The following is a 14650-nucleotide window of genomic DNA, read 5'->3' as shown; positions in this document are numbered from 1 at the left end:
TAGCATCAAATTTTCCTAAGGCATCCTTTTCATTCAAAATAAAGCATTTACAACCGAAAACTTTAAAATAGGAAATATTTGGTTTTTTGTTATTCCATAATTCATAGGGAGTTTTTGATAAGGATGGTCTTATTGTCCTCTATTCATGATGTAGCAAGCCGTATTTACGGCTTCGGCCTAAAAATACTTAGGTAAACTATGTTCATTTAACATTGTTCTTGCCATTTCTTGTAGGTTTCTATTTTTTCTTTCAACTACTCCATTTTGTTGGGGATTCCTCGGAGTGGAGAAGTTGTGATTGTATCCATTAACTTCATAAAAATTTTGAAAGTCACGGTTTTGAAATTCGCCACCGTGATCACTCTGAATTGATAAAACCATGAAACCTTTTTCGTTTTGAGTGAGTTTACAAAATTTAGAGAAACACTTGAAACAATCACTTTTGTGAGCTAAGAAAATAGGTCAAAGTGTATCTAGTATAGTCATCCACAATTACAAACGCATATTTGCTTCCCCCTAGACTTGTCGTGTCAATTGGTCCAAATAAGTCCAAATGAATCAATTGTAATGGTCTAGTGGTGCTAATTTGAGTTTTTGGTTTGAAACTAGTTTTTATTTGTTTACCTAGTTGACATGCATCGCATACTTTGTCCTTAATAAACTTTATATTTGGAATTCCTCGCACTAATTCTCTAGATGAGATCTTAGATATTAGTTTCATGCTTGCATGGCCTAGTCTCCTATGCCAAAGCCAAGCATCATCATTTAAAGCGGAGAAGCACATTTCATTACTTAGTTCATCAAGGTTGATGGTGTAGACATTATTTTGTTTTAATGCAATCATAGTTATGTTATGGTTTGGTTTTTCAATAATACACATTTGATTCAAATCTAACGATATAACCTTTATCGCATAATTGACTAACACTCAAGAGATTATGTTTCAATCCATCAACTAGTAAGACATCATCAATAGAAAATTTTAATTTGTTACCTATGGTTCCCTTGCCAATGATTTTGCCTTGGTTGTTGTCTCCGAAAGTGACGTACCCTTCTTCTTTGCTAGTGAGCATAGAGAAATGAGATGGATCTCTAGTCATATGTCTTGAGCATCCACTATCTAGATACCATCTCTTGCTCCTAGCTTGTGATGGTGTATGTTTCTACAAGAAGGGATTATTTTTAGGTACCCATTTTCTTTTGGGTGCCTTAAAAACTTATTTAACTTGTTCATCATATTGCATAGAATTGATCATGGTTCCTTTAGGAACCCAAATTAGTTTGTTCGGACTAATTTTCTTGAATGGACATTTATAAGTTTTATGTCCATATTTGTAACAAAAGTTGCAATTGCTTTAGTGCCGAACATGTAAGACGGGGCCTTTAATGAAGGTGGTTGGATTTTGGTGAAGACTTCTCACAAATCCGATTCCACTTCTTTTAGGAACGTGACCCTTATTTGTAAGGATCATGTTCAAAGATTTGCTACCAACCTCGAATTTCTTCAAGGTGTCCTTAAGTAGTAAGTTCTCCTTGAGAGATTCTAGATCATGGCATTTTATACATGGAGCTAAACTATCATGATATTCAGTTTTTAATTTATCGATATCACAAGTGAGACTATCATGCTCCTTTTTTAGCAATTTGTATTTTCTACTAATTGTCTTACATTCATCAAATAACTCATGGAAAGCATTTAATAATTCATGATAAGGTAAATCTACATCAATTAAATCTGTTACCTCTTCTCCGATGGCCATTAGGGCGTAATGAGCAACTTGCTCGGTGTTGGACTCCTCTTCTTCGGACGCACTTGAATCATCCCACATTGCCTTGAGTGCCTTCTTCTTTGATGTTCTCTTTTTGGCTTGAGGACAATCGTTCTTATAGTGTCCCGGTTTTTTGCATTCATAGCAAATCACTTGGTCCTTCTTGTGTTCGAACTTATTTTTTATATTATTTTTAAATTTATTCTTTCTTAAATTTTTTTTAAATTTTTGAGTCAAAAGTGCAATGTCATTGTCACTGTCCTCATCACTTGATGTTCCTTTCAAGTGGTCTTCTTGTGATGTGAGTATCATATCCTTCCTGTTCTTTGGAAGGGGATTCTCGAGCTCGTCATGAGCTTGACATGTCATTTCATAGGTCATTAGAGACCCAATAAGTTCTTCAAGAGGGAATGTTTTAAGGTCTTTGGCCTCTTGAATTGCCGTAACTTTTGGATCCCAACTTTTAGGGAGGGATCTTAAGATTTTAGTTACTAGTTCAAAGTTAGTAAAATCTTTACCAAGAGCTTTGAGTCCATTGATGACATCCGTGAACCGGGTGTACATGTCTCCGATGGACTCACTTGGTTTCATTCGGAAAAGTTCGTAAGAGTGCACAAGGATGTTGATTTTGGACTCTTTCACTCGGCTAGTGCCTTCATGAGTGACCTCAAGAGTACTCCAAATATCAAAAGCCGAATCACAAATTGAAACACGATTAAATTCATTTTTGTCTAGTGCACAAAACAAGGCATTCATAGCCTTTGCGTTTAAAGCAAAAACCTTCTTCTCCGATTCATTCCATTCGCTCATCGGAAGAGAAGATTTTTGAAATCCGTTTTCAACAATAGTCCAAAACTCGAAATCCATGGAAATGAGGAAGATCCTCATACGAGTCTTCCAATAAGTATAATCCGACCAATTAAACAAGGGTGGACGTGTGATAGAATGACCCTCATGCATGCCGGAGTAAGCCATCTCTCTTGGGTATTAAACCAAATATGAGAGTGAGCCTAGCTCTGATACCAATTGTTAGGATCGGAGCGGCACTAAGAGGGGGGGGTGAATTAGTGTAGCGGATTAAAACGTCGGTTTTGACAAATCTTTCATACCATAAAAATCGAACTCGGAAGTGCTTAACTTGAAAGTGTATTCACAAAGTTGTGCAGCAAAGGTAATGAGGAAATAAAGCAAGTAAGAAGGTTTACAGTAATGTAAATAGCAGTAACGAAATGCAAACCAAAGATTACGCCGATTTTAAAGTGGTTCGGTCAAATGACCTACATCCACTTGCGAGGCCCCTCTTCGATGAGGCTCCCACCTTCCACTAGCAAATCTCTTGAAGGGGAAGGGTAAATACCCCTCTTACAACTTTTTACAAGCGGTTCACTCTCTTACAGATTTTCAGCAAGAAAGAAGGAGGTGAACACTAGCAAATTGAAAACAAGACTAGCTAAGACTTTTCTAAGACCTTTCTCTCAATCAATTGCTTCTTAACAAGTTGTAATCTCAGCTGAGATTTGAGGGGTATTTATAGGCCTCAAGAGGATTCAAATTTGGGCTCCAAAATTTGAATTCTCTTTGGTTCCCGATGCTGGCGGTGCCACCGCTTGTCAGTGGCAGTGCCACCGCCTGTCAGTTTCTGACACTGACAGTGGCTGGCAGTGCCACCGCCCAGCCAAGCGGTGCAACCGCCCAGTCTGGCGGTGCCACTGCCAGACCCTTCGGTTCACTAGTTGGACTTCAAATTTAGCCCAAACCAAGTCTAATTTTGGGCCCAGTTGGCCCCTAACCAGCATATAGGATTATCTCTTAATCCTAATCCTAATTACAAGTGAACTACATAACTAAAAACATCCTAAGCAAGTTTTCAACCGCGAACGTCGAGTCTTGTTCCTGCGAGCTTTCCGACGAACTTCTTCCGACGGACTCCCAGCAAGCTCCCGATCTTGTGATGACTTCAATGAGTAGCCGAGCCTTCTTGGTGATCTCCGCGAACCTCCGACGATCTCTTCGGCGAACTTTCAAAAATTCCGATAGGTTTCCGATTTCTTCTCGGTTGGTTCCGGCAGCATCTCCGACGATTCTTCGGACTCTCAAACGTCCATCGAACTTAACTCCGGTATTCTTGCTTTATGTTTTCTGGTTATCATAGTTAATCCTACACACTTAACTCAATGATATGGATTAGATCAATTAACCCATCAATTGATTTTATCATCAAATTCCGAGATTCAACACTTCTCTCTCCTCTCCTTATACTGCAGCCCCTATTTGAGGCGTGTGGACAGCAAGAAGGGGCGGGCCCTTCTTGATTGCGTGGTACGTGTGAGGAAGAGTTTTGGGTTATGATTTAAGGAGCATCTTCGTAGCCCCTACCATGTGGATCACCGCTAGAAATGAGGACAATTGACCTACTTCATTCTCTCCTATAGATCTGCAAGTTTTCAGGGATGTACGATCTCCTTAGGTAATTCTCTTACGCGTAGTTTTTCAATTTCGTAGGTTTTTGCACGCTAACTTTTGTACGACGATGAAACCTTCTTTTCTGCAGGAATTCTGGAATTTTGTTACTCTATTCTTCCGCTATATTTGTGATGTCACCCCAAATTTTTCAATAGTGGTATCAGAGCTAAGTTGCTTGTGCAAAAGATTAGCTTTTAAACTACGTGTGTTATGTTCAATCTGTTGAAATTGTTTTACGTGATTGCTATAATTTTTTTTGTTGTAGTTTTCAAATCTGTGCTGCACCTTTTCTTGTTGTTAAGAGATGTTTTAGATAGGGCTTTTGATGTCAAATTTGTTAACACAAAAGGGGAAGAAAGGGCAGCAACTGTTGCTGCCCCTTAGATTGGTTGAAGGTTGCTTGCAGCCTTGGTCGAGAGCTCTAATTTACTGCTCTCGGCCTCGCCAAAAGCAGTAGGAACGAGAGCAGCATGGCTACCCTCAACCTACTGCATGGCAGCCCCTGCAGCTAGGTTTCCTGGCTACAAGGGGCACCCCTGGCTGTAATATCCCTCACTTTTGAAAATTATTAATAAAGATTTATTTATAAATCGGAGGATCTATATGTAAATATAGAAATTTCAAGGACTAAATTGTTAAGTTAAAAAAAAAACCAAAAATTTCGGTTTTATCCCACCGCCTCCCACGCTCTTTACTTCTCGAGAAACAAAGAGAGGAGCGGTGGGGCATGGGGAGAAGAAGAAGAGAAGTAGAGGGAGAAGAGAAGAAAAGTAGAAGAGGGAAAAGAAGAGAGGAAGAAGAGGGAGAAGAGAAGAAAAGAAGAAGAAGAAGAAGAGAGGGAAGAGGGAGAGGAAAGAGAGATAGCTGCAGCAGCTAGGGCTGCAGCACCTCTGTTTCGTGTAGGAGGAAACAGAGGAGTTCATGTGTGGGGCATCGGGGAGGAGAAGGGAAGAAGAGGAGAAGAAGAGAAGCAGAAGAAGAAGAATAAGAGAGGAGGTGGCTGCGGCAAGGGCTGCAGCGAGAAGCTGTGGGGCGTTGGGGAGGAGAAAGGAAGAAGAGGAGAAGAAGAAAAGAAGAAGAAGAGGGAAAAGAAGAGAGGAGGAAGAAGAGGGAGAAGAGAAGAATAGAAGAAGAAGAAGAAAAAGAGAGGGGAGTGGGAGAGGAGAGAGAGGTGGCAGCAGCTAGGGCTGCAGCACCTCTGTTTCCTACAGGCGGAAACAGAGGAGAGGAGGTGTGGGGCGTTGGGGAGGAGAAGAAGAAGAAGAGGAAAAAGAAGAAGAGAAAAAGAAAAAAAAAGAAAAAGAAGGGTGGCTGCGGCATGGGCTGCAGTGAGAAGGTGTAGGAGAAGGGAAGAAGAGGAGAAGAAGGAGAAGAAGAAGGAGATGAAGGAGAAGAAGAAGAAGAGGAAGAGAAGAAGTAGAAGCGGGTGAAGTGGCGGCACCTCTATTTTCTGCAGGAGGAAACATAGGAGAAGAGGTGCTGTGCGTCGGGGAGAAGAAGGGGAGGAAGGAGAAGAAGAGAAGAAGAAGAAAGGAAGGAGAAGGAAGAGGAGAAGGGAAAGAAGTAGCAGCGGCTGCGGCTGTGACAGGGAAAGAGGGAGAGGAAGGAAGAAGGGAAGGAGAGGAAGAAGAGAAGGGGAAGAAGGGGCTGCGGCTGCGGCGATGGCAGCTGCAGTTGGAAGAGAAGAAGGAGAGGAAGATGAGCAGGGGAGGAAGAAGAGGCTGCAGCCATGGCTGAGGCTACGACTGCAGCAGTGCAGCTGGGAAAGAAGAGAAGGAAAGGAAGAAGAAGAGAAAGGAAAAGGGAAGAAGAGAGGAAGAGGAGAAGGGGAGGCAGCTGCGGTAGTGGCAGTTGCAGCTAGAAGAGAAGGAGAGGAAACAAAGCAGGGGAGGAAGAAGAGGATGTGGCTGTGGTGGCTGCGGCCATGGCTGCGACTGTGGCTGCGACGTTGGCTGCGGTAGCTGCGGCAGTGGTGGTGGCTGCAGCAGTTGCTTTTGGGAAAGAGAAAGAAAGGAAAGGGGAAAAAAAAAAGGGGATGTGGCCGTGATTGCGACTGCGGGGGTGGCGGCTGCGTCTGCGGCAGCTGTGTTTGGGAAAGAAAAAGTAAGAACGAGAGAAGGGAGGAAGGAAGTAGTGCAGGGGAAGTGGCTGCGGTTGGGACAGCAACTACGGTCGTGGCTACGACGGTGGTAGTGGCAGTGGCGATGACTGCGATAGCTGCATTTGAAAAAGAAAATGAAGGAATGAGAGTAAGAGAGAGCAGGTGACTATGTCTCTATGTTCTGCATGAGCGGCAGTTGTGGAGGAAAAAGAGAAGATATATGTAGAACATGAAATAGGGAGAGGACACAGAGGAAAAGTAGAAGAATTTGGGCTGACACCTTCTTTGGATCTTCGGATCAAAATCTTTGAAAGGCAAGTGTTCTGATCCTTCTTATTGCAAGCTTTCTAATCTTTCCTTATTGTAATTTTATCTCTACATTTGCTTTGAATATGGGGAACTTTGAATTATTCTAGTCTTGCATTTGATATAGATGTAACGATTCGAATCTGTGCAACTTCTGAGATTCTGACCTTTCTACTTTATTATGGTTATCACTTCATGTATTGACCTTTGATTTGGACAAAACTTATTTGATCAGAATATAGACTCATAAATCTTTCTTGTGATAGCTTATTTTAAGAATTCAGAGTAAGTTTGCCTACCCAAACTTCTATTTCAAATGAGCCTACAGATTCTGCAAAACAGGGATCGTAATTTCTGACCTTTTGATATCGAGCTACCTATAAGTCGATGTTGGAAACTTCGATTTGTTCAAAACTGATTTCATTAGAAATTAGACTCGTAGATCTTTCTTTTGACATATGGATTGAAAGATTTGGAGTCCAAACAGTTGCCCAGTTATATGTTGAATCTAACCTTATGAATTCTGCCAAACAGAGATTTTGTTCTCCGACCCTTGTTTACCAAATTATTTGTAACTCTCTGTTGGACAGTTCAATTCATATGAAACTTATTTTATCTGAAAGTAGATTGAAATATCTTTCTAATGGTATATTTTTGAGTAAAGTAGAGCACGATTGATAGTTTGAATCATTTGTTCAATGTGCCTCTTGAATTCTGCCAAAAATCGAGATTTGGTTGATTTCGCATATTCTGGTTTCATTCCTTTGGAAATTGATATCCTTTAGTTTTCTTATTCAATTGAGCTTTATATTACTGTTTTGAATTCTTGTATGCTCTTGTCCTTAAAATTATTTGCATTCTTGAAAACTATTGTGTATCATTTATGTTATATCGTATTGACTCATATAGGCAAATGTATATCCCATTGTTCCGCATTTGCTTTCGATATGTGCCTATTCCAGTTTCATTTCTTTGGACATTGAATTCATCTAACCTTCTTATTTAAATTGAGTTATATGTGATTGTTTGGAATCCTTGAATGCTTTTGCTTTCATTTCCTTTCAAATCTGAATACAATTGTGAAAGATTATTGCTTACTTCATATCAACTCGTAAAGGCATCTGTACGTTCTGTTGTTCCGCGTGTGCTTCTGATATGTGCTATTTATTATTCATACTGTCCCTTTGTACTCTGGTGTTTGTGGGATATTGTGAACCTTTGCCAGAAATGGTGAAGGGAGTTATGCATAGAGCCTGTGATGCTCTGCCGGCCCTTATGACTTCACTCCGACGTGGGTGGATGGAGCTCCCTGACATGGGAGACTTATGTTTGATGGTCATTCAGAAATGGATGTATCATATTATGTTATGGTCCCACTTCACTTTATGTATGTTTAATATGATATCCAGAGCTTTGGTTATATGTTTCTATACATGCTTTGGATAAGAATGATATGAATGCAACATCAAATTCGATGTTTGAGCTTCTGTTTCGTATTTGTTCTTTGATATGCTCTGAAATTATTCATATGTCATTGATATGCTTTGAAATGTTTCACATACCATTGATATGTTCCGAAATATTTCATTTGTTATTGATATGCTCCGAAACATTTCATACCCCATTGATATGCTCCGAAACGTTTCATCTGTTATTGTTACGCTTCGAAATATTCCATATGTCATTGATATTCTCCGGAACATTTCATACGCTATTGATATGCTCCGAAATATTTCATTTGCTCTTTATTGATATTCTCCCAATTTATTGTTCACAATACTCTTTTGTACTCTAGTGTTTGTGGGATTATTTGGACCTTTTCCAGAAATGGTAAAGGGTATGTGCTTAGAGCCTGCGATGCTCTAGATTATGTTTGGTGGTCATTCAGAAATGGATGGACCATATTATGTTTGGAATCCCACTTCACCTTCTATCTGTTTTATCTGTTATTGTTATACTTTGAAATGTTCCATATGTCATTGATATGCTCCGGAACATTTCATACGTTATTGATATGCTCCAATTACTCTATGCTCCATTTGTTATGAACCAAATATGTTTTGAATGACATGACACATATGATTTTGTATCTAATGAGATGGTATCCTTGAGACTTCTTGTATTCTGCCTTGCATTATGATATCTTACTTGTTTGAAACCGTTCCTTTTGTTCTGAATATACTTTGTCACTTGTTGAGCTATTTTTAACTCACTCCGATGTTATATAAATCTTTCCAATCAACTTGTCACTCTTTGAGATGTTTTGAATTGGGCTGGGGAAGTGGAGAGCTATTCAGACTTATGGGCAAGTCTTGTTGGTTATTATGTTATTGTTGTATAAGCATATTTTATATGTAATAAAATGTTGTCAATGAATCGAAATAGATATACTGTGTAAAAGTGTTAGAAGATCTCTCTTATTTGGAATTTTGGAACGTTAAGTCTAGTTTATAATGATATAAACTTGTGGTAAATGGTTGGAGTTCTGATTGTATAAATTACTTAGCTTGTGAATTTATAAATGTTGTTCATGTTTGTTAAGTTGGCTTGGGTTGCCATAAATGTGAATTATCGAGTGATATGATATATGATTATAAACTACATAGATTCTATAGATATAAATTTGATAGAATGTTTTTCAGTATCCTCAAATGTTAGTTTAGATCCTGGATTGGTTTGTGATTAAAATTTTAAAATCATTGATATTTTTAAGGGGCGTGAAACTAGTGGTTAGGATTACCCAAGCGGCCAGGAGTTCTGGCCGTATGGGGCACCTGCAGCCCATGGCAGCCCTGTAGTCATAGTTTCCTAGCTGCAAGGGACTCTTTGGTGGCTAGGGTTTCCTAGCCACGCAAGGCAGTATAGTGGCCTAGGATTCCTGGTTTTCGGGGAGTCTCTATATGGTAAGATTTCCTTGCTTAAGAAGGAACTATATGCCACGTGGGGCACCCTATGGTTGGGTTCCAAAATACTGTATATAATTAATTAAAATAGTTTAATTAATTATTATTATCTAGTAGTCCTACATGGTGATGTGTTCATGTGATGTATGATATAGACGGATGATCATGGATCGTGTGATATATGTGTACGTGTGATGTGATTATTATTATTATTATGGCCTACGAGCCTCCAATTTATTTCTCATTTTTTGTTAGGTCTGCGTGCCTATGATTAAGTTGTAATTATATAAGAAGGCACAGCGAGAGCATGGAAGTGATAGCGGAACCCATAAGGCCGAGATGGATGATCGTAATGAATGAAGATGCACTGAGATGCTGACAGAACCGACGATGATGAGATGGACAATCACAGGGCATGAAGATGCACCGTTGCATACGTAGACCTTGATATGAGTGATTAAGCTCACTGGCTCGGGCTTGATCATATTAGGATGTGGTCCATGATCATCTAGTATGATTGCTCATATGATGTGTGATTGATTATACACCTACTAGATATTGATATATATTTGTATGCAATATACATATATATTAAATATGTATATGTGCGTCACGTTTCATTAGGAGACCGAATCAAAATCCCCTCTCTCGATAATATTAAATCGGTAAAACATAAGGTAATTAGATTAACCCATGTGGCCTTTCATCATTATAGGTAGGGACTGATTCTCGACGTAGGTTAAGTTGGTCGAGTCCCTCGAGACTCACCTATGTCGTGATTCGTTATCTTGCCTATGACATAGAGTTGTAACCAGTGACCTAAGGACATGGTATGATTGGTCGAGTCTCTCGAGGGTATATCATTAAATCAAACTTATCTTATAACGAAGGTATTGACTTAACCAAACATTATGGTTGGTCGAGTCCCTCGAGGCCATCATAGTTCAAAGGTCAAACAGGATGGGAATCATAAAGAGTTGTGATCGACAATAGTTGCTTATCTTTTGGGCTTAGTTTGATTAGTCGATCCCTTAAAGTTACACTAAGACACTGATTAGATCCTGATCCCCACTAGAAGTCTGCCGGAGACTTCCATTTCATGTGAGGAGGGTGTCGCATGACTCGCCAGAAAAATGGTGAGAGTAGATTAAGATAGAAGTTCATATCTTATTTGTTTATTTTTCTACAAAATCTGCATAACATTTATTTCTACTACATCTTTATTTTCAGAAAATGTCGCTTTCTAATCCCTTACGTGGCATATTTGATATCAACCGCCTAACTGGTCTGAATTATATGGATTGGTTTTACAACTTGAGAATTGTTCTCATGACAGAAAAAATCACGTACATCCTTGATACAATATGCTCATGGAAGGGGCAAGCGAGGATGAGATTGCTCGCTACGTGAAGTACATAGATGACTACACTTTTGCTCAATGCTACATGTTGGGCTCCATGATTCCTGAGTTACAAAGACAGTATGAAAAGATGGATGTCAGATATATTCTCATATATGTCCGCAAACTGTTTAAGGAAGAGGGAATGACTCAGTGATATGAGATATCGAAGAGCCTCTTTCACGCTAGGATGACTGAGGGGACACTAGTTTAGAACCATGTCTTAAAGATAATTGAGTGGATAGAGAAACTCATAGGTCTAGGAATGGTCCTAGAGGATAACCTGTATGTGGATCTCGCGTTTCAGTCCCTACCAGATTCCTTTTCACAGTTCATAATGAATTTTAATATAAACAAACTTAGGTGACTCTCCCTGAGCTCCTTAATATGTTGAGGGAGGCAGAGAGCACTATCAAGAAAGAGAAGCCAGTTCTCTATACGGGTGAGACCAGAAAGAAAAGGAATGCAGAAAAGTCACTTAAGAAAGACAAGGGCAAGGGCAGACCGGGTAAAACAAAGGTTGCTAAGAAAAGACCCGGTAAAGGACAAAGACCAGTGCTTCTACTATGGAAAAGATGGGCATTAGAAGAGGAACTATAAAGAGTAACTTGCAGAGAGGGCGAAATAGAAGCTTTGATAAGCTTTTGGTACATTCATGATTAGTCTCCATTTGTCAAACTCTTATAATAACATATGGGTATTGGATACTAGTAGTGCTTATCACATTTGTAATTCGTTGTAGGTTATGCCAAGACCTAAGAGATTGGCGAGAGGTGAGATAGATCTCAAGATGGGTAATGAAGCAAAAGTTATTATAGTAGCTGTTGGCGAGGTCACCCTATATATGCCTAGTGGAGCTATTATTGCATTGGATGCATGTTATTTTATTCCTTCTATTATCAAAAATATTATTTTCATTTCATGTTTGATAGTTAGTGGATATAAATTAATTTTTGAGAATAATAGTTGTTCAATAATATTAGATAATAAGATCATCACAAGAGGAACATTGCATAATGATTTATTTATACTAAAGACTACTCCACTTATCATGAATGTAAGTGTATCCAAGAGGAAACGAGATAAGGCAAACAGAGTACAGTTGTGGCAATGTAGGCTAGGTCACATCCATAAGGGAAGAATTCAAAAGTTACTAAAGGATGGATATCTAGATCTATTCAACTATGAGTCATATGCAACTTATGAGCCTTGCCTTCATAGAAAACTAACCAACTCTCCTTTTAGTGGAATTGGAGAGAGAGAGCCACTAAGCTGCTTGAACTCATACATAGTGATGTATGTGGACCCATGTCAACTCATGTTATAGGTGTTTACTCAGACTTTATTACTTTTACTAATGGTTTCTCAAGGCATGGACATGTGTACTTGATGAAGTATAAGTCCGAGGCCTTTGAAAAATTCAGAGAGTAAAAGAATGAAGTGGAGAACTAGATAAGAAAGAGTATTAAGACTCTTCGATCAGATCGAGGAGGTGAGCACTTGAGTACAAAGTTCACCCAATTCCTTAAGGACTATGAGATTCTATCCTAACGGACACCTCAACTCAATGGTATATCTGAAAGGAGGAATCATACACTGTTAGACATGGTGTGATCCATGATGAGCTTTGCCGACCTACCCATCTAATATTGGGATATGTTATAGAGACCGTAACTTACCTTCTAAATAGAGTTTCAACTAAGTCGACAGTGTCTACACCATATGAGATATGTAAAGGAAAGAAGCTCGATCTTAAAGTTGTTAAGATTTGGGGCTGTCTTGCACACGTTAAAAGATAGAACCCCGATAAGTTAGAATCGAGAATAGAGTGGTGCAAGTTCATAGGATACCCCAAGAAAACTTATGGGCATTATTTCTATCATCCTAATCACCAAAAGGTCTTTGCAGCCAAGAGAGCGGTGTTGCTTGAGAAGGAACACATTCTTGGCGAAGTCAGTAGGAGCATGATAGAGTTAAGCGAGGTTGGAGAACCTAGCTCAAGCACCACTCCATAACCCGAGTTTGTTCAAGTACCTAACACACAAGTTCTGACTTTATATAGGTCCAGCAGAGTATCCTATCTTGAGAGATATGTGAGATGTATTAAAGGAGAGGATGTTTAGGATATTGATCCTCAGACCTACAAGGAGGCTATTACGAGTATAGACTCTAGAAAGTGGCAATAAGCCATGAATTCTGAGATGGATTTCATGTACTCCAACAAGGTTTGGAACCTAGTTAATGCACCTAAGGGTATTATACCCATCGGTTACAAGTGGATCTTCAAGAAGAAGATCGGAGTAAATAGAAAGGTAGAGACCTATAAAGCAAGGCTAGTGGATAAGGGGTAATGTCAAAGGTAAAGTGTTGACTATGACAAAATCTTCTCACCCGTAGTCATGCTAAAATCCATCTGAATACTATTGGCTATTACAGTACACTATGATTATGAGATCTGGTAGATGGACGTGAAAATCACGTTCCTCAATGGCAACCTTAAAGGAGGAGGTATATATGATATAGCTTGAGGGATTCATGTCTAAGGACTACCCAAATAAGGTGTGTAGATTGCTTAGGTCCATTTATGGACTAAAGCAAGCTTTCCAAAGTTGGAACATAAGATTTAATGAGGTAATTAAATCTTATGATTTCATTAAGAATGAAGATGAGCATTGTGTATATATAAAGGTAAGTGGGAGCGCTATTACCTTCTTGGTATTATATATGGATGACATCCTGATCATTGGGAATGATGTATGGATGCTATCCACAGTAAAGACTTGGTTATCTAGACACTTCTCCATGAACGACTTAGGGTAAGCATCTTATATCTTGGGGATTCAGATCTATAGAGATAGATCTAAGAGGATGCTTAGCTTGTCCCAATTTAGGTACATAGACACAATTGTCAAAAGGTTTGGCATGAAAAATTCCAAGAGAGGTATCATACCGATGAGACATGGGATATCGCTTTCTATGAGTATGTCCCCAAAGACTCCTGAAGAAAGGGCGAACATGGATAGGATATCCTATGCCTCAACAATAGGGTCTGTCATATATGTCATGCTATGTACTAGGCCTGATATAACACATGCTCTGAGTATCATGGGCAAGTATTAGGTGGATCTAGGCTTAGAGCACTAGAAAGCAGTAAAGTGTATCATTAAATACTTAAGAATGACCAAGGATCTTTTACTAGTATATGGAGGTAGTAGCCTCAAGATTGAAGGCTACACAGACTCAAGTTTTTAGTCCGATGTCGATGATAGTAAGTCGAATTCAAGGTATGTGTACACCCTGAATGGAGGAGTAGTATATTGGAAGAGTTCCAAGCAAGATACTACTGTTAACTCGACCATAAAGACGGAGTACATTACTGCAACAGAAGCAACAAAGGAGAGAGTTTGGATAAAGAAGTTCATCACAGATATGGGAGTCGTTCAGGTAGCAAAGAACTTATTCCCTTATATTTTAACAATAACAGGGCGATTGTTTAAGCGAAGGAACTCATGTCTCAACAGAAGTCTAAGCATGTTATGAGAAGGTTCCACATAATCCGAGAGATCATGACCTGAGGAGATGTAGTAGTGGAAAAATTTATATCCGAAGATAACATCGCAGATCCATTGACAAAATTGTTGTCTCAGATTATCTTTGAGCGTCACAAGGGTATGATGAGGATCAGATACAGAGATGATTGGCCTTACAT

At 39.3% G+C, this 14650-nt stretch overlaps 1 protein-coding gene across 1 annotated transcript in view; it reads right to left on the bottom strand.

Annotated features, from left to right (window-relative positions):
- Positions 1 to 14650, bottom strand: part of LOC135597235 (nudix hydrolase 17, mitochondrial-like) — an 85174-nt gene that overhangs the window by 42561 nt on the left and 27963 nt on the right. The gene's annotated exons all lie outside the window — the stretch shown is intronic.

Source organism: Musa acuminata, chromosome BXJ1-11 (genome assembly GCF_036884655.1).
Source record: "Musa acuminata AAA Group cultivar baxijiao chromosome BXJ1-11, Cavendish_Baxijiao_AAA, whole genome shotgun sequence".
Classification (NCBI taxonomy): domain Eukaryota; kingdom Viridiplantae; phylum Streptophyta; class Magnoliopsida; order Zingiberales; family Musaceae; genus Musa; species Musa acuminata.
This window is presented reverse-complemented; position numbering and strand designations above follow the sequence as displayed.